The following is a 26,267-nucleotide window of genomic DNA, read 5'->3' on the forward strand; positions in this document are numbered from 1 at the left end:
GTTAATGTTGACTTGGTACTCCCTGTTCTCCACTCTTCTCACCCATTGCTTTGGACTCCTTTGGAAGAAATTTTCCATGTCTCTTTCCCTATCACTCCGTGAGTGTGCCTATTCAAGTGCGCATGTGCAAATACATGCACATGGTTTCCTTTGACTCTTCTTCTCACACACTTACTATGAAGTTCAGGGACTTCTACCTCCCTTCAGAAGATCTAGTGAAGGTGACTGTTAAATCTCAAAGCAAATATTCCCCGTTGCTTGTACATGGTTAAGTGTGGACTTTAAGTTCCACGTTAGAACTTGGGGGAAAGTGAAGAAATGTCTTCCACTTGCTGAATGGTCAAGCCAATTCAGCCTTGATCAGCAACTCTTGCAATCCCACCAAGCTGACTGTGGATCTAACCAGGCAGAAGCAAAAGCCATTGCTAGAAATGAAGAATCACTTCATTCATCTTGCTCAAGGTTTGGGCTAAGCTGCCCAAAATATTTGCATTTCTGGAGTTGCTTCTTGTTGTGTTTGGATTGTTTGTTTTGTTTTCTACTGTTTTATTCTCTCCGTAGAGTAAATAAAACCTCATTTGAATAATTTTTTTCAGAGCAGGAGTTGCAGACTAACACATATTAAACAAATCAGCTGGGCGTGGTGGCGCACGCTTGTAATCCCGGCATTAGGGAGGCTGAGGCAAGAGAATTGCGCAGGTTCAAAGCCAGGCTCAGCTACTTAGTGAGGCCCTTTGCAACTCAGTGAAAGCCTGTTTCAAAATAAAGAATAAAAATATAGGGCTGGGGGTGTCTCTTGGAGATAGAATGCCCCTGGGTTGCATCCCCAGTACCACAAATAAATAAATAAATAAATAAATAAATAAATAAATAAATAAAAGCTATATTTCCTCCCAAGAAGAACATGAGCATGGATGAGGGTGTGGTGGAAATGAGCACTTCTACTCGGGGTTGGTTGAACATGTCAATTAATATAGCATCTTTTGGGAAAGACAATTTGAGAATATACATAAAAATTCAAAATATGCCTGTTGAGTAATCAATTCCTTTGACATATGAACATGGATGTTCCCTAAGTCATTATAACAGTAAAATATTGGCAATTTTTTTCAATAATAGAAAACCTATCTAAGCTATATTTGTACCTATGATTTAGAATACTACAATGCAGCTAAAAAGAACAAGTACAAGTTGGACCTACATTTAGTGGAACATAATACTCACTAGGACAAATTAATTGAGAAAACAAGTTTAAAAGCCATATATGTCATAACTCATTTGTATTTTTTAAACTAGACTATACAGAAAACTCAAGAAACTCAGTACTAAGAAAACAAATAACCCAATCAAAAAATGGGCAAGGGAACTAAATAGACACTTCATGAAAGAAGAAATTCAAATGGTCAGTAAATGCATGAAAAAATGCTCAACATCATTCGCAATCAGAGAGATGCAAATCAAAACTACCCTGAGATTTCACCTAACCCCAACTAGAATGCCCATTATTCAAAACACAAACAACAACAAATGCCAGTGAGGATGTGGAGATGTGGGAACTCTACTACATTTTTGGTGGGACTACAAATTAGTGCAACCACTTTGGTAAACTTTACATATGTGATTCTGACTCTATTTTCATTCTTCTTCTATTTCTATGTTTATCTGAAAGAATATTTCTCAAGAATAATATTGGACTGTCAAGTGAATAAATTGAGTCATTTCATTTTTATTCTTCTTTTCCATACTGTCTTTTTTTTTTTAACAGTAAGCATGTATTGCTTTTCTAACAATTAAAGTACTAATTGTACCGAGAAAGCCATTTAAAGTTTTCCATCAACCAAATAGCTGAGAGAAAGGCAAAACCTTTTGTAACCTCCAGCCGCTGATGTCTACTGTCCCAAGTAAAGCTCATTCTATACACAATTGTATTATTCATTCCTGGAAATTTGTCCCTAAGCTTTGATTACCCATTTGATGACACATTAAGGGACCATATGGCAACTCACTAGACATGACTACACAATATAAACCATTTCTATAAATAAAGCAGTTGACAATTACCTTCAGGGTATCAACAGATGAATTTGTAAACCAATCAAAATAACAAGAATGTCCCTTCAGTTGTAACAATCATTAGCACTTTAATTCAAAAGTGTGCCGACAATGGCAGAGTCAGACAAGAGTTATTAGTAAATCATTGCCAAGATTATTGACTATCAGATATAAAAAATGATGTCCAGAAAAGACAAGGCAAATCACTGGACCTTGCATCATCAATGAAAAAGAACCCAGCACAATCTGGCTCAAGATGACAAAGAGGAAGGAAGAGAAGCATCCAGACCTTTATCACTTTCCTCATTGGCACTGGGGGAAAATGATTAATGTACTGTATTGCAAATCAGAGATGAATAGGCCCAAAAGGAACATTTTGGAGTTAAGCCTGATGGCTACAGTAATGGAAATTCTCAACTGATGGCTTAAATTTTGCCTGTAGGCCAGTTCTGTTTTTGTTTTTTTTTTGAGGGGGGTGGGGTGGGGGTGGGGGGAGTAATCAGCAGAGTAAAAAAAAAAGCAGTGCATAACTACTACTGACAACTTTAACTCCATTTTTTTTTATCTTTGTGAGTTAGAAATAAGCTTGCTGACTTACATTTTTCTCAATTATGAGGCATGTATTACTCTTCCTTGAGACAGCAAGGCCAGCAATGTATTTCAACATGGAGTGATGTAAATGTTTTGTAATCATCTAGTGTTCGTGCTCTATCAATTCCCATTTGACATAATAATCAGGGTAGAGAAAGGGAGCATTTGTTTTGAAAAACTGATCTTGTTGGTGGGCTGGAAAGATAACTACACAACCGGTCAATTAACTTTTTGGGAAGAAGAGTTTCCTTGGAAATGAAATAAAAGAATAAGATTTTATTTATTTATTATTTATTTATTTATTTATTGCAGCACTGGGAATGGGACTCAAGGGCATTCTACCTCCAAGCGACACCCCCAGTCCTATTTTTTATTCTTTATTTTGAAACAGGGTCTCACTGGATTGCAAAGGGCCTCACTAAGTAGCCGAGGCTGTCCATAAACTGTGATCCTCCTGTCTCAGCCTCCCGAATGCTAGGATTACAAGCAGGCGCCACCACACGCAGCTAGGAGTAAGATTTTAAATGAGGAAGTAGAATTTTGGTTGTACATGCTGGAATAAGGTGGAAGGAAGGAACTGGAGGAATGTGAAGAGGTGATACAAGGGGAAGGAAGGACTCAGAGTATAATGTGCAAAAATCAAGCCAGGGCTGCCCACAGGGAAATAATGTGTGGTGTGGGCAGGGGGGTAATTTTGGGAACCTACATGCTAGACAAAAAAAGACAAAAAAAAAGACAAGACCCCATCATATAAGGATTGGCTTGAGCTTCAACGTGGGAGCCCCAGTCCCAAAATTTCACTCCTACTCATGGTGGCTCCAGTTAAACCTGATGATAACAGTAGTGCAGCATCTTAACCACTGGCTTAAATTTTGCCTGTACATCAGTCCCATTTTGAATGGGAGGAGGAGATGAATCATGAGTCACCGTGAGTAGGAGCAGAGTAGGCAGAACAAAGAAAGAGAAACTGGGCAAAGGGGCTAGACGAGAAGGAGAAGAACCATGCCAGCTTTTCCTGCAGCTACCTCAAGTTGTGAGTGTTTTCACTGTGGACTTGATAAAATGTTTTAGACAGCAAATTAAAACTCATACTTAAAAAATGCGTGATGGTACCTGCACAGTTGCTTTTGAAACCTGTACTCAGGTTTCTTATGTCAACCTTTATTTAATGAAAATATGGTACAGATAAGTCATAACCACTAGTTACAACCAGAAATTTCAAAATATACTTTTCCTCAGAAATAATTTAGAATTCTATTAGCATGGATGATGTTCATCCTGAACTGATCCCAAGCCGTAACACACCATTTTCATATCACTGATGAATCTTACTTTAAATCATAGGGGTGTGTATACATCTCTGAAAGTTACCACTTACTAAAATATAATTTTCAACTAAATTATAGCATCTAAGCTCTCCAGCATGAAATAGTTTTTCCCCATTTCCTGTAAATACTTCTAGGACCTATCTGGCAGTTAGCATTGGGAAACTGTCACAGTGCTAAGGGATAAATTGCTTAATCTATCCTGGATTTTCCACAATTATATTTAGATTATATTGAGAATACTTAATCAGGGAAAAGTACAAAGTAGTAAATTCTGGCTACAATTATTCTTCTCTACTTATATAATTTATTTAAAATTACCATGACACCATTAAAAATTTAATGGACAACTCACCTCATGTCCTTATTTTTAAAAGAAGGTCATTGGAGAGCTTTTTACGATGTCCCCTCTGCTTCAAAAGAAGCCATATGGTCAGCAAAATGGTGACCCATTCTGGCAGATGGCATAACTGATAGAATAAAAGCCTCAAAGTTCCAAATAGTAGTCCAGAGGAGCCCTGACTGATTTTAATAGCAAACTTTTATAAAAATTTATGTTTGCCTAACATTGGGCTAACTACTTGGTCTTGAACACTCAGCAGGAAAGTATAACCAAACACAAGTATGTTATATTAGGGTTTAAAAAAAGTTATAAAGCCATTTAAAAGACCCATATAATTATATATAATTAAACTAGCTGTCTTCTGACTTTGGCTCCCCTTTTTATTCTATAATTTATAATTATGATAATTTACTATAAATTATTATAATTTATAACTTTTCCTCTTAGGCTCATAGAAGAAATATGGCAGTGATGCCCCAAATTTCTGAGTCTTTATAAAATGCTATAAAACTAAACCTGTCTCTCTTGAGGTTTTGTAGGTCCAAGGTCACTGGACACCTTAAAAGGGAAAATTCCTATTCCTGTAAGGTACAAGAGGGTCTATGAGGTCTGTTCACAATTAAAAACTAAAGCTTGTTTAAGTTCCCCTATGCACTGTAAACCAGAATCTTTCTCATTTCTACTCTTGTGGAATCTTTTCCTTTTGATTGTCGGAATTTATTTGCTAAACTGGGAACTTTAAAGATACTTAAAGAGTTAATGGGGTCTCCCATAAAGTGGAAAGAAGGAAATAATAACCTTAAACCTAAAGACAAGATGGCTCTGCCAGATATGTAAAAACAAAAGATAGCAGTAGCATATAATCTTTATAATAAGCAAATTATTAGTACTAATTAACAGGGTCATAACAGCCAATATGCTAAATTGTATGCTGCATTTTAGGCTTTGTGTCTTGAGGACTTTTCACAATGTCAAATATCACCAAATAGTTTAGCTACCTGGCTTTCAGTTTGAAATGCTAATCAATGAATGAATGGTCCAGAGTTAAGATATATCTGGCTTGTTGCACTAACAAGTCAATTTTTCATGTAGATGCCCACTGCAATTGCAATACTATCAAAATGCAGATAAATGGCTTTACTGACCAAATAACCAGATTTACAAATGTCAACTCAGCAGCTATGATTACAAGCTTGGTACAAAGGCATAACAAAAACTTCAGGCACATAGAAAAAAAAAATCTACTGATCATCATGTTCTCGAGGCTGTGTCTTTCAGTGATGTTAGCTTCTTACCTGACTGTAAAGAACCCAACTCAATAACTGAGGCCAGGTTCTCTTTTTCTCCTTTAGGTCAGTTAATGTGACTTCTGATGCCTAGCTAGGCAGGACTTTCATCCCTTATCAGCACTGAAGAAGCTACAGAAGATAGATTTTTGACCTTCATCAATCTTTAGGATTAAAGGATCTAAGTCTCAGAGGTAGGGAAAAAGGTAGGATAAGAAAAAATAAAATATGTAGAAAAGAGACAAACTGGAAAGGAAGAAGAAACTATATAGTTTTAAAATCTAGAAACTTCTCTTTACCCTACAGGGCCTGTTTTTTCTTAGGCAAAATTTCTCAATAGGCCCACACTTTTAATCATAATGGTCCAATCCCTCACGTGAGTTTCCTGAGATGCTGGGTAAACAAAGGATCCATAAGGAAGGTCTGACACTTGGTCAAGCTCAGCTGCCAGTCACTACCCACTGAGGATTCTGAGGAAGTTCAGACATCCCTACCAACCCCCACATAGGGGTCCTAAAAAAGAATTGAGACCCCAAAGGTTCCCACTCTCTCATTAGATTACCCACATTCTCCCTTGAATGTATATCCCCCACCTTTCTAAATAAACCTCTACCTTTGTCTCTTAAAAATATGAAATAAACTGGGTGTAGTGGTGCATACTTGTCATCCCAGGATTTGGGAGGCTGAGACAGGAGGATCAAGGTTCATGGACAGCCTTACCTACTTAGTAAGGCCCTTTGCAACTCAATGACATGACCCTGTTTCAAAATAAAAAATGGAAAATAGGGACTTCTGGGAAGATGGCGACCGAGAAAAGTGGGGCTTAAGAGCCCCGCTAACAACCAATCTCTATTACCACAAAATCAGCACCTTTCATAGCCAGAAAACACCATCACCAGAGAAACAAAAAAATCACCAGCCCCAGAGAGGAGGGGGTCTCAGAATGGAGCTCAGAGCCACAGCAGAGATACGCCGGCCTCACAGCAGCGCCTTACTGCCAGTGTCAGCAGGGAGTTCACCGAACGGCTACGGCTCCAGACCAACACACTCAACAGCCCACCAGGCTCCAGAGAGGAGCGGCGGACAGTGAGCCGAGGTGAGCCGCTGTGGAACAGCCCGGCGGGATTCGGCAGATTTTTTGGCACAGGGAGCATCTAAAGCTCCCAGTGGCTGGGATCAGCACACGCTGCAGGGACTCAGAGCAGAGCTCAAAAACGAAAAGAAATACACCAGCCTCACGGACGAGGGCGTGGCGGCGGTGCCATATTGCCACCGGCGGCAGCAGCAGCGAATTCACCGAGTCCACTACAGCTCCATCTGCGTACTCAACAACAGTGAGTAAATTGTGGGCCCCAGAGGAGAAATCCCAGTACTGACTCCAAGGGACTTGACCCACTGGGGGAGGGGCGGTGGCAGAGATATCACACCATAGGAGAACGTGCAACCTGGCACCCCCCCCCCATAGTCTAAAGCAGGCTCTATTGACTCCCTGGGTCTGAGACTTTGCAATACAACCCAGTAAAGGAGTAGTGGTGACTGAGATACCACAGACTCGAGATCCAGAGCACCTTAAGTGAAGTCATAGTGACCCAAGGGAAGAACCAGAGAAGGCACAAACAACTGAAATCATGGGAAAGAGGAATAACAATGGAGCAATGAATGCCCACAACCCTACAACATCAGAACCTGACAAAACAGAAATTCAGAGATTTCTAGAAGATTAAATCAAGAAAATAACTGTAGAAATAGAGGTGTTTCGAAAAGAATTCAGAGAGCCAAAAAGAGATAAAGGATGCAATTAATGAAGTAAAGGCCTCAATTCAAAGTACAAACAACCGATTAGACCACATGGAGAACAGAATCTTGCTCTTAGAAGATGAGCAATCCTAAAATGAACGCATAGTTTCTAATCTAGAAAAATATATCCGTCAGCAGGAATCTGACATTGAAGAAATATGGGCCCATTTTAAGAGAGCTAACCTAAGAATTATTGGAATAGAGGAGGGAAAAGAAGATGAAACCAAAGGGATCAACAATCTCTTCAAGGAAGTAATAGCAGAAAATTTTCCAAACATAGAGCAAGAGGTCGATACACAGGTCCAGAAAACTTATAGAACTCCCATTAGACAGGATCGGAGAAGAGGATCCCCACGCCACATAATTGTCAAAATGACCAACATGGAAGCCAAGCAGAGAATCTTAAAGGCAACAAAAACAAAGAGCCAAGTGACATTCAGAGGCAAGCCAATAAGAATCTCTCCAGACTTCCCAAACCAAGTCATGAGAGCCAGAAAGGCTTGGAGTAACATATTCCAAACTCTGAAAGAAAACAACTTCCAGCCAAAAATTTCCTACCCAGCAAAACGTTCTATCAAATTAGATGGAGAAATAAGAAGCTTCCAGGACAAACAGAAACTAAAGGAATTTATGTTTTCAAAACCAGCACTAGAGAAAATACTCAAAGAGATTAACTACAAAGAAGAAATAGGTAACACACACCAGAACCAGAGAAACAAGATTTTCCATCCAACAGACAACTAAGATTATTTATCTGTGAAGATTAATTATTTATGTTAGTCTTTTACCTATCTTTAAGTTGTATTGTTTGCTTTTATTGTTGCTAATTTTTAGGATTTCTAGTTGGAATATGAATATACCTTCAGATATAGCATTTGGAAATATTTTATCCCATTCTATCAGTAACTTTTAACTCTGTTTACATAGTCTTTGGATATACAATATTTTATTTTTTAGGGAGTTTGTATACTCTTCTGTTGCCTGTGCCATTGAAATCATATCCAAGAAATCACTGCCAATTTCAATGTTATGAGGTTTTATGACCCAGATTTTCTTCTAAAAGTTTATAGTATTAAGATTTATATTTAGGTCTTTTATCTATTTTGAGTTAATATTTGTATATGGGATTAGGTAAGGGTCCAATTTTATTCTTTTCCATGTAATTATTATTTTTCAACAATATTTAGTTAAAAGATTATTATTTCCTCCACCAAATGTTCATGGAATCCTTGTCAAAAATAACTTGACAATATATGGAAGAATTTAGGCTTTTATTTAACTGCAATGGTTTATATATCTGCCTCTATAACAGTACTATACTGTTTCAATATTGTAGCTTTATATGATTTGAAATTAGAAAATATATATCTTCTAGCTTTGTTCTTTTTCGAGATCGTTTTGGGTATCTAGAGTCCATATTCCATATTAGGATCGATTTTTTCTGAAAAATAAATATACAAATATACAATAGTTTCACCTAAAAAAGAAAAAGAAAAAAAATATTCTCTGGTAAGGAAGAATGCAAAAAGAAATATTGAAATGTTATCTTTAAGTTATCAAAAGCTTGGTATCGGACAAATGAAACTGTTATGTGAGATTATCATTTTTAATTTTGGATAAATTGCTATAATACTAGATGTCAACCACTAAGCCAAGCATGGGAAGGAGAGATGGGGAGTAAATGGGGTGAGGATCGGGTGGGGGCTGACCAGGTGATGTGTGCATGTATGTCTACAAAAGTTTTTTTGTATCCCACTATGATGTATGAATACAGTGCACCAAAAAAAAATTTTTTTTAATGAAAAATAGGGCTGGGGATATAGTTTGGAGGTAGAATGCCCCTGGGTTCTATTCCCAGTACCACAAAAAAGTAAATAAAAATTTTAATTTAATCTAACTTAAAAAATGTGATTAGCCTAAGTTTGAGAATAAGAGATATTTCGGGTAGTAAAAACCTGTCACAGATTAACTAGCTCAGGGATTCTGTGTGGGCAATATTGAAGTTTTGGACTGATAAGTATTTTTTGTTGGGATCTGCACTGTAGGATCATAGCAGTAGTGTTGGTCTCTGTTCACTAAATGCCAGGAATATCCTCCATGTTCTGATAATAAAAAATGTCTCCAGATGGTTCAAACTGTCCCCTTATAGACAAAATCATCACCAGTTGGGAACCACTCACATAAAAGTTTGGAAATCAAATCCTAGAAAAGTTTAGTCGTTTACTCAATGTCATAAACCTGGACTAAGGCATTTCTGGGAATACAGCCAAATTATTTAAATCCTAGACTAATTAATGTTCTTTCAACAATGCTTATTTCTCTCATTAGATATGACCATATTAGGTAATTAAGTGCTTGTTTTATTATTTATCTGGCTTATACTAAGATAGCTCATTAATAATAAACATTTCTAGAGCAGAAATTAGGGAAGAAGTAAAGAAATTTTTGGAAATAAATGAAAACAGACACACAACTTACCAAAATCTCTGGGACACTATGAAGGCAATATTAAGAGGAAAGTTTATTGCATTGAGTGCCCACATAAGAAGGACTCAGAACCACCAAGTTCAGACCCTATTGGCACAACTCAAGGATCTAGAAAGACTGCAATAGTCCCACCCCAAAGCCAGCAGAAACAGGAACTTATTAAAATTTGAGCATAAATAAATGAAATAGAGAACAAAAAAAATAATTCAAAGAATCAAAAAAACAAAAAGCTGGTTCTTTGAAAAGGTTAATAGAATTGATAAACCCCTGGCTAACCTAAGCAAAAAAAAAAAAAAAAAGAATCAATGTAAATTACTAAAATCAGAAATGAAAAAGGAGACATCACCACAGATAGTGAAGAAATTCAAATTATTAGAAACTACTTTAAAAATTTATACTCCAATAGACAAGAAAACATGGAAGAAATCGATAGATTCCTAAACACAGTTAACCTACCTAAACTGAACCAAGAGGACATAGCAAGCCTAAACCAACCAATAGCAAACAATGAAATAGAAATGGCAATAAAAATTCTTCCATCAAAGAAAAGCCCAGGCCCAGATGGGTTTCCAGCTGAATTCTACAAAGCCTTCAGTAAAGAACTAATACCAATACTTCATAACTTATTCTAGGAAATTGAAAGAGAGGGAACTCTCCCAAATTCCTTCTACGAGGCCAGTATCACATTAATCCCCAAACCAAATAAAGATACCTCAAGAAAGGAAAACTACAGACCAATATCTTTAATGAACATAGATGCAAAAATTCTAAACAAAATACTAGCCATATGCATTCAAAACCATATCAAGAGAATAATACAACATGACCAAGTTGGTTTCATCCCGGAAAAACAAGGTTGGTTCAACATACGCAAATCAATACATGTCATCCACCACATAAATAGAATCAAGAATAAAAACCACATCATCATAGCAATAGATGCTGAAAAAGCCTTCGACAAAATCCAACACCCATTCATGTTAAAAACACTACAGAGAATTGGAATAAAAGGAACATACCTCAACATCATTAAGGCAATATACAACAAACCCAAAGCCAACATTATACTGAATGGGGGAAAACTGCAAGAATTCCCCCTAAAATCGAGAACAAGACAAGGATGTGCACTATCACCACTCTTCTTCAATATAGTCCTTGAGACTCTTGCCACAGCAATAAGACAAGAGAAGGAAATCAAAGGAATTCAAATAGGAAGAGAGGAATTAAAATTATCTTTATTTGCAGATGACAAATCCTTTACCTAGAAGACCCTAAGAACTCAACCAAAAGACTTCTGGAGTTAATTAACAAATTCAGCAAAGTTGCAGGATACAAAATCAACCTAAGGAAATCAGAGGCTTTTCTTTATACCAACAATGAATCCACAAGAATCAACAAGTGGGATAACATCAAACTAAAAAGTTTCTTCTCATCAAAGGAAACCATCAAGAACCTAAAGAAGAAGCCTACAGAATGGGAGATCTTTACCAGTCACCACTCCGATAGGGGGCTAATATCCAGAATATACAAAGAGCTCAAAAGACTCTGCACTAGCAAAACAAACAACCCAATCAAGAAATGGGCAACTGAAATGAATAGACACTTTACAAAAGAAGAGATACAAAGGGCTAATAGATTCATGAAAAGATGTTCTTCATCATTAGCTATCAGGGAGATGCAAATCAAGACTACACTGAGATTCCATCTAACCCCAGTCAGATTGGCAAGCATAAAGAAATCAAATAATAAATGCTGGCGAGGATGTGGGGAAAGAGGGACTCTTTTACTTTTTTGGTGGGAGTGCAAACTAGTTCAGCCACTATGGAGATCTGTGTGGATATTCCTTAGAAAACTGGGAATAGATGCACCATACAATCCAGCTTTACCACTCCTGGGTATTTTTCCAAAGGGGTTGAAAACAGAACTAGAGCAACATATGCATACCTATGTTCATAGCAGCACAATTTGTAATAGCCAAAATTTGGAAACAACCTAGGTCCCCATCAACAGATGAATGGTTTGCAAAGTTATGGGAAATACACACAATGAAATTCTATTCAGCTATAAAGAAGAACAAAATCATGTCATTTGTAAGAAGATGGAAAGGGCTGGAAAGCATTATGTTAAGTGAGATTAGCCAAACACAGAAAGAGAAGGGACATATGTTTCCTTTAATATGCCCAAACTAGTGAGCATTGGGGATACCAGAGGGACTCCAGATAATGGAAGGGAAATCTCAACAAAATTTGAATAGAAAACTAAGAGAGGAAGGAGGCTGAACTTGATTGATGAGCGGCTATTTCCAAATAGGTATAAAAGTACAAATATAGCAAGGTTAGCCTGGGTATTAAGTATCGGGAGGGGGGGAAGGGAAACAAGGGGGGGAGAGAGCACCAAATACAGATTAAATGTATAACATTTACTTTCAATAAAATAAATTAAAATAATAATAAACATTTCTTAAACTTTAAAAAATAGTTAGTCGTATTACTACTACATGAAAATGTCTCCATTCTCACTTTCTTTTAGCTATTTTGAGTAATCTCAGATTTACAGGCTTGCTGAAAAATTAGCCTGGAATGATTGAAAATTCCAAATTTTAGGTGAATATATTTAAGCTACCACCAGTTATACATCTACTACTTAAGCTGACCCCACATTTTTCAAGGGCTGACATAACCATAGTTTTATGTAGATATAAATCTATTATTGCTCCAGCATTTTAAAAATACAATTTCAGATTAACATTTTTTAGTCCTCTGCTGAGTTTCTGCTCTCTCTATATCTAACCTTTATAAGAGCCTGTTTTGAAGTTAAAATTCTATACCTCAGTGGTTGTTTTGAACTTCGCCAAACGTGAATTGTAGCACAACTCTTCAGTTGAACAAATGCCGAGTATGTGTATAAGGACTTGCTAAGTCCTGTGTATAAAGGCAAATGAGATAGCACTTGTCTCTAAAAGGCTTAAAATCCAGTGTATGATACACAGTTAATTTTAAAATAATTCTATAAAAGGTTGTCATGGTAGCAAAAATCAGGGGCAACGAGCCCAAACTGAAATGCCAGGGAAGGTTTTCTTGAAGAAAGCTGCACTTGAATGAGTTTTGAGGGGTGATGTATTAGACTGCCAGGTGGAAAAGGAAGTGGGATAAGCATTTCAGCAACAAAAAAAAAGGTAAAACAACAGCAAGTGGCCATGAAAGTGGGGACCACGATTGGTTACTCAATATTTCAGACTATGACAGGAATGATTAAAGAGTAAGTTGGAAACCCAAGATAAATCCAGGATGAAAATAAATTATTGGGTGATTTCATTCGAAGCACCCCTGGGTAACATGAGGCTGTAACTATCTTCTGTATTTCTATCTTTTTAATGAACTCCTTTAAATCTTCAAAATAAATAAATAATTCATTAGTGTGCTTATAGGCGCATGTTTGCATCAAAAATACTGGGTTAGATTTTAATCTGTATGAATAATCTATAAGAATTTTATTAATTATGTCATTATAAACCCTACATGTAAGGTTATAAGGGGAAAGGGGGGGTTGCATATGAAGCATGGCCACATGATATGGGTGTTGATCTATAATATCCTTTTGTGGAGGAGAGACCAGGAATTCATCTATTGCATCCTGGGGGAACATACTTTCCTATCATAGCTATGCACAGACCAATCATTTCCATCAAAACCTACAAGGTCTTGATGTATAGACTTTGACATCTTTTTAGAGAAACCAATAGGACTCAAAAACTAGAAACCACCAGCTGATTCACTGATACTCAAACACATAGCTGTTTTGAATAGGGCCACCAGTTAGTTAGGTTAACAATACCAAAGTAACTGGAGAGTAGATTGCTTACACTATGCTTATGAGGTCACGAGTGGAATATCATGTGGCCAAGAGCAGAAAATCTGAGATTTGCATTAAAGTTCAGGAAGCCAGTGAGAAAGCAAACTGAGGAAGCACTAAGAGATGCTCAAGCAGGAATACAAATTCTTAGTTGTTGGAGAAGCACAAGGAATATAATAAGACACCAAGTACAAGTGTAACAGAAGAAATATTCTTAATTCTACCAATTAAACAGAGGAAACTGAGTCCTGTTCAGATCTGTCTGCTACAGTATCATTGGCACTATTTAGTGTTAGGAGTTATTCCAACCCAACGCAGCATTTTAACTATTAACTGCCTGATTTAAAGCATAAAGTTTCAGGCTAATGAGTTTGAAACCAGCACAAATAATAATAATAATAATAATAATAATAATAATAATAATAATATAATAATAATAATAATACAATAATGATGATGATGATGTAGCTCTATTACCTGATCTCAACTTAACCTAGAGTTTTCATTTTCCCTGTTAAACATAAAGACTGATGCCCACAGTCCACCAAAACTCACAGCTTAAGTTAACTAATCTTTAACACACTAATCCTTTTCTGTTCCTTTTTCTAAAAGTTGTATGGCTGAGTTTTTAAGAATTAGTCATGCTTGTTCCCAAAGCTTTTTTATACCATTTATACTTATTGTAATTGTGTGTTTATAATTAAATATCATGTAAACCAATGACATGTGAGTATAAAAGCAAAACTGATGTACCTATGAAAAGTAAGTTGACTGCTTTGGAAACACTAGGTAAGGCCGAGTCACATACATGAAATCACTGCTAAAGGACAACTTGTAGCACCCATGAGGGAACTCCTGAAACACTGGATCAATTCATGAGAAGCTAGAAGAGTCTGTACTTACATGTTTTCGCAAATGACTAAGTTCTTGCAAGCAATGAATTACAGGAATTGTTTATGTAAGAAAGAAAATGCAGAGCACAATTTAATTTTTTTTACTTAAAGAGAAGCATTAATCCCACATCAAAAGATTAACAAATCAGTTTAATTTATGTTTCAGGTTAAAATATAATGTGCAAAATGTGTATACACACACACACACACACACACACACATAATATGTATCATATTGTTTTAACTATTCTATTTAGCCATCTTTTTCTACTGACCAACAAATTTGGTCCTAAGCATTTAGAGTAAAAGGGCTTCGAACCATTCTGGTAACATTAAAAAAGTTCACTATATACACATAAATGCCCTCTTTAGCAGACAAGTATGGAATTCAACGATTGAACAAAAAAAACTTCATTTTCTCTCTCTTGGCTATAACGTTTGTCTGTCCCTTAGTAAGGATATATGGTGACTACATTACAATAAGGCCCTCATTTCATATGTATTATAATTGGTTAAATACACAGCTAAATTAGCTATTTAGTAAACCTACTTATACCTTCAATATAATACTGTTTAGATTCTTAGCTTCATTATAATACTACTTTCATTCTTAATTACTATGTTCTCATCCAAACCCAAAAAACCTAGGCCTTACCTATAATATTCCTAGATAGAGAGTATTCTTAGCTGTGCCTGTTGTAAACCAATTTGCATACCATAGTTATGGCTGGAATATAAAATGCACATTTACTTGTTTTAGCCTTACCAAGAAGGCATGTTTTACAAGTATCCAAGAACCAAATAATTAAGTGCTTCTTACCTATCAATGTATATTGGGAAAGGCCTTCATAGCATACACCTAAGGATCAGTATTCATATTCAATCAAATCTCACTAAATTTCATATTTTCCAAGATTCTCACAAAATAATGACCCAAAGGCAAATTGATAAGTAATTACACATCATATCTTTTCATTTGAGAACAGTGTTCCTAAGTTATTCTCCTGGGGACTTGTTTTTGAAATCAAAAGTTCTAATCTCTAAATTTAAAAAATAAAATTTGATGCCAAAAAGTGAGTTGAAAGGGATAAGAACTCTGGATATATACCAAAGAAAGAGGATAAAATCTTCAATTCTTAGAAAGTTACAATTGAAAAGTTTAGAATCATAAGTAGTAAAACAAAATATGTGCACCAAAAAAATAAGTTCATAAACTTTCTTGCAATGTTCACAGAAAATAACAAAAACAATTTAGTTGGCTAGATTCCAATTTATTCAATTTTACCAATAGTCTTATTTCAGCAATACCTCTTCTTCTTTCTGTTATACCAAATCTATCTTGTTTTATACCTAGTTCAAGACCTGTTGAGCCCTCCCCCTTTTTTCTGAGAATCTATTCACTTCTAAATTAACATCCTCTAACTTATTCTAAATCTATAGGCCTCATTTCTAGATTGAATGACTCCCATCACCTCCTAAATAAGCCTCTCATTACTTAAATAGTTCATGTTTCTTCCCATCACAGGGCCGTTGTCTATGCTGAGCCTCTGTCTGAGATATTTTTTACTCTTTGGACTGATGAAAACCTGCTCATATTTCAGATCTTCATATGAATACCATTTTGTCAGAGAAGTCTTCCATGACTCTTGAATTACATAATGTTTCCTCAGGCATTTCTCCCATGCCATGTGCCTCTTATTATTCATAGAAATGATCACAGTTTGGAATTATATATTTATTTGTGCTCTTTTTCATGAGCCTATCCCACTGAACTCTAGGTTCTGAAAGGACAGAGATTATACCATATTTATTCACTATTATATGTCTACCAGTTAACAATGTACCTGGCACATAATAGGTGCTCAGTATATATTTTTAAATAAATCAATGAATTAGCAAATTAATATTATACCATGAAGTTATTACTATGAAAATTACATATTATAAATACTTTGGAGGGAAAATTAAGAATTCAATTTAAAAGATTGTTAAAATTAACTTCATTCCCTTCAAAATTTTATCAAATTTTTAATAACCATGGATCCCATCTGCCAGTCTGCAAGAGCTGGTTCTGTATACACCTTACATAAACAGATAAAAGTATTATTGCTTAGTGAAATATTATCTATTTAAGTATGCCCAAGTTTTTATTTGCTTACAATTTTGTGGGCATAATATTTAATTTTAACTCTAGAATATCCTCATGATGCCTGGTAAAAAGAAATGCACATGATTCTCATGAATATAATATTATTTATTAAATAAAACATCATATTTATTAATAAGATTGCCTAAATATCCTTATTTTAAAGCTGGTAAATCTGAATTATAGTCTACAGAAATCAGAGTTACTACTAATATTCAATAATTTTAATTACACTTTCAAAATATGTATATTAAAACAGGCTTATAACAGTACACTTAATCCAAATAAGAAAGTTAGACACTATATAGCAAATGAAAAGCCATGGGTTTTGTGAAATATTGGTGGTTATGTGTTACATACTAATGGTACCTTTACATGACTATTTTAGGTCTCTAGCTGAATCATGAATATTAATTGTCTACATAGCATACTCATGTTCATCTATTCATCAACCAATATTAAAGATCAAAAGTATTTTAAATACAAGTTCAAAGACATGTCAAAGTCAATGATCATGCTACTACAACAAACACTGACCCAAAAGACCCCAAAAGCCGGGAGAAGTTATTTGCTATCAGGGTCATGGAGAGATTTAAGTTTGAGCTTGTTAGATACCAAAGCCCACTATATGTTTCCCAGGTGGCCAAACTACAAATGCTCAAACTTTTTATATGATCTTTATAAACTGCATTCTTATATATACATAAAAGTTAACATAGAATTGATAATCCTCTCCCTCCTTCCCTCTCTCCCCCACCTCCCCTCCCTCTCTCCCTCCCTCCCTCTCTCTCTCTCTCATCCAACCATTTCAGTAGTCCAGGCAGGAATTCCTTTTGAGTTCAGTACATTCCCATTTTAAAAAGATCCTATCAGGCATGGTAGCAGTACTTGGGAGGCTAAGAAAGGAAAACTGGACCACAGGTTTTCTGCCAGCCTTAGCTACTTAGCGAGGCCCTCCACAACTTAGTGAGACCTTTTATCAAAATAAAAATAAAAATAAAAAACAGGGCTGGGGTGTAGCTCAGAGGTAGAATGCTCCTGGGTTCAATCCCCATTATCACAAAAAAGACCCCAGGGGATCCATTACAAAACCTAAGGCCCCACTAATTTGCAGCCTTCTTTTGCAGCCTTTTCTCCTTCTTTGCTCTCAGAAGCAGTATGAGTAATCACAAGTTCACATTTGGGATGTACACTCAGTGCTCTGAATGCACATGTTCTAAATCTATGTATGTATATATGGATGGGTGGATGGATATCAGAGAGAGATTGTGGTGTGTGTGTGTGTGTGTGTGTGTGTGTGGTATTGGGGATTGAACCTAGGGGCATTATACCTCTGAACTACACCCCCAACCCTATTTTGAAATGGGGTCTCAGTTACTAAGGGGCTCGCTAAGTTGCTAAGGCTAGTCTTGAACCTATGATACTCCTGTTTCAGCATCCCAAATGCAAGGCTGACAGGTATGTGTCATCATGCCTGGGTGAAAATATTTTTTTAAAAAATTGTATCTGTACCGAACATGTACAACTTTTTTTCTTGTCATATCCCCTAAACAATTCAGCATAATAATTACATTGTATTAGATATTACTAGCATAACTAGTCTAGAAATGATTTAAAATATATGGAAGGATACATATGTCATATGCAAATAGCATTATCATTTTATATGAGGTATTTGGATATTCTCTGATTTTGTTATCCTTCAAGGATCCTGGGACTAGTCCCCGATGCATATCAAAGGATGGCTGTGTATGCAACTCCAGAAGCTAACCTTGCCCAGTTCCAGCTAGGAGCACATATCAAGCTCACTGAGGGCTTCCCTCACTTGGCGGGGAGGGAAGCAGGAGCGCCCTCCACTAATCCCTACATGTTTACCTGAATCCTGGCTTCAACTTCAGACACAGGATGGACAGTAACTAATTCTGGCAAAACTTGTACCACATTCTAAATGGGTAAGTAATAACAAGTGAACTTATTATACTATTCTTAATATTTGGAACCTAAACCAAAACTGAGACAGAGCTTTATTTTAATATCTTGTTGCATTTATATCAATAAAAATACACAAATAACATTTTTAAGTGAAAATAGATGTAGGCATTCATGCTTGGATAAATGATAAAATTCTGGCCCTGTCACTTTTGCTTTCCTCTATCTTCACTGTTCTCCATGCATTCTGTTATTGAAATTGTAGTTCTTAAAAATTAGAAAAAACTCAGCAAGGCATGGTGATACATGCCTGTCATCCCAGTACATGGGAGGCTGAGACAGAGGAAACACAGGTTTGAGGCCAGCCTCAGCAAAGCAGTGAGACCCTGTCTCAAAACAAAATACTAAAATAAAGCTGGGGGGGGTGTAGCCCAGAGATAGAATGCCCCTAGATTTAATCTATAGTACCACAAAACAAAATAAAATAAAATAAAAACACAAGAATCTTGATGTAAATGGAAGCAATAAATCTTATGAGGTGATAAAAATGTTCTAAAATGAATTTGTGGTGATGACTTCCCAACTTTGTAAATCTATTAAAATTATTTAGTTCTATACTTGCAATAGATGAATTATATATAAAATATACCTCACTATTTTCTTTTCTTTCTATATTACATAAGGTACCACAGAAAGATTACTGAGAAATACAGAATATATATTATACAGTTTTCGTAAACTAAAGATTTTTCTATTTGGTAGAGGAATCAGGAAAGCAATCTGTTAGGATTATTTTAAAGTACACAGTCAAGTACTGGTAAGATGGGGAGGAAAGTTATACATAGATGCTGACCTGACATTTAAGGTCAACAGAAGAGCTAGAGAATTGACATAGAGCAAGGATGTAATGATCCCAGCCAGGATCAAAAGCTGAGGCATGGTTTTAAGAAGAGGAAAGGGAGTTTGGGTATCATGGGACTGGACAATGGATAAAGAGTTAAGAGAAGAGGGTATTTGTCCTAGTCCTGTTTTGAATTTACTGATCTTAAGTAATTCATTTCACTTTAGTATGTTTTGTTATCCATAAAATGAACTTTCAGATGGTATATAAAGATAGTAATATTCCTTGTCTATATCCCATAAACATTGTAAGGACACAATGAGACAATATATGTTAAGAATGCTTGAAGTACAATGTGGCATTAAGATGTTAACAGTACAGAATGGGCTGAAAGGGGAAACCAAAGCTTGGCATTTACTTGGAGGGATTTGGGACAATAGAAGATCTTAGACTGAAAATACCTTAGCCTGACAGTAAGAGAATCTACACCAGTTAAAGAGAGCATGTGTGCAACAGTAACCATTAGAAACACAAACGGCTCCAGCAATTAAAGGCTGAAATGAGTCTATGGAGCCACAAACAGGAAAACAGCCTCAACATTTTGACTAGAAGTTTTTGGAAATCTTAGGATTTCTTAAAAGACATCAGTATAGTCACTTAATAAGAAAATGAGTACTTTAGATGTATTCTAAAAATTCATGTATACAAATTAAAATAATTGTATTTAGTTCAAGTAGCACATATATTTTACTACATATTACTATCCCTACCTCCTCCTCTGTCTTCATGATCAACACCAATACCATCATGATGACCATGCACACCAACAACCACCCCAATATGTCCAGGAACTATGACCATTCAGCAATCAAGAGCTACTCCACGAACACCACCAACCACCATCCAACCAACAGCCACCTTAATATCACCCAAAATAGCAATCACTCCATCAAAAACAACCTCATACCAACAGCAGTAAACATCCAACAACCACCTCAATGTCACCAGCAACAGTGACCAACCATCACCCCAATACCACCAGTAACAATGACAACTCAACCACCAATAACCACCTCAATATCACCAGCAACAGTGACCAGTCATCACCCCAATACCACCAACAACAATGACAACTCAACCACCACTAACTAGCTCAGCATCACCAGCAACAATAACCATCAACACCATCAAAAATTACCTCAACTATCAACAGCAATGAACAGCCAACAACCACCTCAATATCACCAGCAATGATGAGCATCAATATCACCAATGATAAACCCAAGACCACTAGCATTGCATGAGTGTGCATACACACATACACATCTCTGCTATAAATTTCTAATTTATTTAGTCAAGAATACAGACTTCAAAAGAAAAACGGGTATCTACACAAAGTACAATATATCTTACATTTTCCCTTCTTTTTTTATTCTCTACAGGGCTAGTTGAGGTGCCATTGACTCTCCCTCTTCAGTGAGCCAGTTAAAAATTGCCAGAAAAAAGAGAGAAATCAAATTCAAATGAATAAACCCTAGAACTCTCCATACAGCATATTTCCTATAAATAATAATATTTTATTTGCTATGACAGTAGATATTAAGTGTTTTAATGACACACACATATAAACAGAGAATGAGAGAAGGAAGTGATGGATAAGTATATAGCATGAATTTTGATTTGATGAAAGTATACATGTCTCCAAACTCATCAATATACATATGTCAAATATGCCTGTCTTTTAGTGTATCAAGCATACTTTAATGAGTTGATTTTGTGTGTGTGTGGGGGGGGGGTACTGGAAGGAACCCAGGGGCCTTCTATCTCTGGGCTACACTCCCAGACCTATTTTGTATTTTATTTGGAAACAGGGTCTCAGTAAGTTTTGGAGAGCCTCACTAAGTAGCTGAGGCTGGCTTCGAACCTGCACACTCCTCCTGTCTCAGCCTCCCAAGTACTGGGATTACAAGTGTGTGCCACCACACCCCGCAACAAGTTGATTTTTACAATAACAGATATGTCCTATTTATCAAATGTATAAACAGTCAAAGCTATTGAATCATTTTCTTTCTTTTTTGTGCTTTCACTGGTGCAGTATATTCTCACATCATAATGTAAATCATGTTGACAATGACATACATGCACATGCTCTTGGTACACCCTTCCCCATCTTTCCCTCCCAGTACAGAGTGCCCAGATTGACATTAATATATAATCACATCTACTCAGCAATAAAGAAAAGCAAAATTATATCATTTGCAAGAAAATGGAAGGACCTGGAGAATATTATGTTAAGTGAGAATAGCCAATCACAGAGTGAAAGGCCATATGTTTTCTTTATATAGGAAAGGGAGTAGTTGGGATACTAGAGAGACTCCAGATGATAAAAGGGAAGCCAGGGAAAATATATAAGGGAAGGGGTAGAGGAAGACTTAGGTTCATGTTGAATTATAAAAAGTAAAAATAGGGGGGTTTTGTTATTGTTTGGGATTTTTGCAGTACTGGGGATTGAACCCAGAGGCATTCTACCTCCGAGCCTTATTTTTATTATCTTTTTATTATTTTTTTGAAACAGGATCTCATTAGTTGCAGAGGGTCTCAATAAGTAGCTGAGGCTGGTCTCGAACCTGCAATCCTTCTGTCTCAGCCTCCCAAGTACTGGAATTACAAGCCTGCACCACCATGCCTGAGGCTGACTAATCTCACTTAGCATAATTGAATACTTTTAAAAGTCTATACTAAAAACAAGTATAATTCTCTGCTATTTATTATGTTGATAATAAAATATAGATTTAATACGGAACATAATCTATGAAAACTATACAAAATATAGGCCTATTCACTGACCAAATATTTTCTGTATACCTACAATGTACCAGAAACAGTTTCTGGCATGGGGAAGGTCAATGAATAAATAATACACATAAACTCCTTGTTCTTTAATTGGTGAAGACACCTAATATAAAAATAAATTAATAAATCATATAGTGTGTTAGAAGATGGAAAATATTATGGAGAAAAATATAGCTAAAAAGGAAAATTGTGCATATTTAATATAGAAAATTATATATATATATATTTTTTTTTTTTCTTTTTTGGTGGTACTGGGGGTGGAACCCAGAGGCTTTCTACCTCTGGGCTATACTCCCAGACCTTTTATATATTTTATTTGGAAACAGGGTCTCACTAAGTTGCTGAGAGCCCAAGTAGTTGAGGCTGGCTTCGAACCCGTGCGATCCTCCTGTCTCAGCTTCCCAAGCGCGGGGATTATAAGCGTGCGCCACCACACCCAGCGAAAATTATATAATTTAAATGGGTGGTCAAGCCGGGCGTGGTGGCGCACGCTTGTAATCCCCGCGCTTGGGAGGCGGAGACAGGAGGATCGCGCAGGTTCGAAGCCAGATGCGCACGCTGGCTTAAGAGACCCTGTTTCCAAATAAAAATGTAAAAATAGGTCTGGGAGTGTAGCCCGGAGGTAGAAGGGCTTCCAGGAACCCCAGTACCACCAAAAATAATAATAATAATAATAAATAAATAAATAAATAAATAAATAAATGGGTGGTCAAGGAATTCTTCACAGAGAATACGAGCAACTACTTGCAGGTAAGGGTCAGTCAAGAAGATAAGGAGAGGAGTGTTCTTAGCACTGAGGATTCTCAGCACAGAGATTTGATAATAGAAGGCATTTGGTGATGGGCAGGAGGACCGGCAAGGAGGCCACCTCAGCTGGAACAGAGGGGGCTAAATGTAGAAGAAAGTAGAGTAAGATGGAGCAGGAAACCATTTAGATCCATGGGGAATCAAATAGGATTTTAAGATCATTTTGTTTCCCAATTTCTATCTCCCACATATGAGAGAAAACATATGACCCTTCACTTGCTGCGGCTGGCTAATCTCACTTAGCATAATATTCTCTAATTCCATCCATTGTCCTGCAAAGGAGGAGAAATCCAGTGAAGCAATAGAGAGGGTGTAGGGTTGATGGGGTAGAAAATACTCCAAATAATGCTATGTATATATATGAAGTTACTAATGCCAATATCAGTAACATGGATGGGGAAGGGGAGGGAGTGGGGTGAGATCCAGAGGGAAACTCACCAAGTGCTGTGTGCATGCATGTTCCTATTATGCTGAGCCTCATTATGATGTAAAATTAATAAAGGCATAATAAAAAATTGGCTTTTGAACATATGGTGGTCATGAAAGGATTTCTGTTTTAACTGGAGAACTCTGTGCTTCTCTGCTGAGCACACAATGCTGGAGTTAGGAGTGGAGAGCTACCGCAGTGATCTAGTCATGTAATGACCGTGGCTTTGACCAGAGTGATCGTCACAGAAGCACTGAGAGGGGTCCTATCGTGATATATTCTGAACCCAGGTTCTTTGCTTAAAGAAGAAGCTAACTTGCTAACTTCCTATCTCTAGCTGAAATTTTGTTTTGAGAAAAGCATATATCAGGCTATAATCACTTTGTCCGTATGATAGAGCAGATTAGTGGTCTTTAAACACATTTTCTCATGTATGGCCTAAAGATAAAAATAAAACATAGCTGGGCGTGGTAGTGCATGCTTGTAATCTCAGCATTTGGGAGGCTGAGACAGGAGGACTATGGTTCACGGACAGCCTTGGCCACTTAGTGAAGCCCTTTGCAACTCAGTGAGACTGTTTCAAAAGTGAAAGAATAATAAAAAGGGAGGGGGGTTCTGTATCTCGGAGGTAGAATGCCCCTGGGTTCCATCCCCAGTACTGCAAAAAAAAAAAAAATTTTTTTTACACTAAGTGAAATAAGCCAATCCCAGAAAGTTACAAGTCGTATGTGTTCACTCCTATGTAAAAGCTCAAGAAAAAATAAGAAATAAAGGGAATTTTATAATAATAAGGAGAGAGAAACAGATTAGTGAGACAGGATGGGAGAGGAGGAGGAAAGGAGAGAGGGAGGGAGCTAAGGAGGCTTGAGGGTGGAAACAAACCAAATAATATTATGTTTATATATGAAAGTATCACTACCAACCTTACTAGCATCCAACCAGGAGGATGTGGGAGGGGAGCAGGATAAGGTATGGAGGGAACTACACCAAGAGATGTTATGTGTATATATTAATATATCACTTTGTACCTCACTATAGTGCATAGTTACATTATACCAACAAAATTCTAAAAAGAAAAAAAGATTTTTTGTTTCCCAAAAGTTTTAGGTTGAGATCATCATAAATGTTTAGAGTTATAAAGATTATAATTTCTGGATAAATAAATAATAAAATATGAAAAAATCTGTTACATCCCACAATTATCTATTTTTAAAATACCTTGGCCAACTTCAAGCTTCTCTTTATCAGTGGGAAAATTTACATAGGTAGGGTTTTTTTCCCCTTTAACTCATATTCAGTCCACTTCCCCACAGAATTTCATCCTAACGTAACATATGTTTGTTTTGTTTATGTTGAAAAGTCTTTTATTGCTCACATTGCTGCACTTATCTGCAGAGAAATAGCTCAAATTGCTGCTCTGTTTGATGCCCGGGCTGTTTCTACATCCCTGCCCAATACACAATACACGATGCTAAGATCTGAGATGGATCAGAGAGATGCTTTGCTTTGCTAATTGGAGAAAAGAGTGGTTGTAAAGAGATGTGGGAAATGAGACTGGGCCTGCAATCTAGGCTTTGGGAACTGACAGCCTTAAAACTCTTCCATACCATGCAGAGTGAGAGCGTTTATGTACCAACCCGCTCCATGCCCTCAGCAACACCTACATAAAAGCCTCTGAGTGGATCACCCGTGCATCTGGGCCCTAAAGCAGATCCAAATAGTTTTTTTTTTTTTTTTAATGTATAATCCTGGACTAGCTGCTTGGTTCACCCTAAGCTCCCCTTAGAAGTAAGAAGGGTAACCTGCTGCTTGGGCAACTGCCTCTGTTAGGCAACTCAGCTTGCTCCATAGGATACTAATCCAGCTTTAATTTGACACTGCTGGGACAAGTCTCTCCTTAGATGTTCGCACAGAATAGCTGCACGCTGGGCCCTTACTTCCAGGGAGAATAATGCTACCTCAAATTCGATGTCGATGATCCTCATAGCCTTCACTGGGAAAGGAGGACACAGGGAAGATACTTGAAGGACAAGTAACCCATCTATTTTTCATATTCCTGGATAAAACCAGACCATCAGAGAACTGGTATCTAGACAGAACCTTGCCAATTGCTTTTATAATATTTTGCTTTGAGGCCATGCTGTTAACACAAAAGAGTTTTAAGAAAATCATCATTAAAAAACTTAATGGCTTTCGTAACAAAATATGGTGTATTCCCTGTAGGGATTTCTGGGGAAATTCTTGTCTGATGTTAGTGCCAAGAGTAGTTATAATCATACTGGGCACTGATTGATCTTCATTCCTACAGGTACGGACTCTTCCCACTGGCTGATAGAACACTGAATACCAAAATCATGGCCTCGGTATCTTATGCTTGGGTCATTCTGGCATGCACTTTTATTCCTGGTTCCATTTTGTTTACAACTTCTAGTTTACATTTATTTGATGTACTTTTATTTCATATCTTATGTATATATATAATTATGTATGCACAAAGTAATACATATATATATATATATGCAAACATTCATGCTGGAGTTTTATCCTATTATTTATTCTTCTTCTACAACCGTAAAGGAAACTGAGCTACTTCCCTTTAATATATTGCCCATTTTCTAAAGCTTGGAGTCATGAATAC

The 26,267-nt window shown here is 36.6% G+C and overlaps 1 protein-coding gene across 1 annotated transcript in view; it reads right to left on the reverse strand.

Annotated features, from left to right (window-relative positions):
- Positions 1-26,267, reverse strand: part of ANO4 (anoctamin 4) — a gene marked incomplete at both ends in the record, with an annotated part of 438,431 nt that overhangs the window by 323,825 nt on the left and 88,339 nt on the right. The window lies entirely within an intron of this gene.

Source organism: Muscardinus avellanarius (assembly GCF_963383645.1).
Source record: "Muscardinus avellanarius genome assembly, chromosome: 11".
In the NCBI taxonomy this organism is placed as follows: domain Eukaryota; kingdom Metazoa; phylum Chordata; class Mammalia; order Rodentia; family Gliridae; genus Muscardinus; species Muscardinus avellanarius.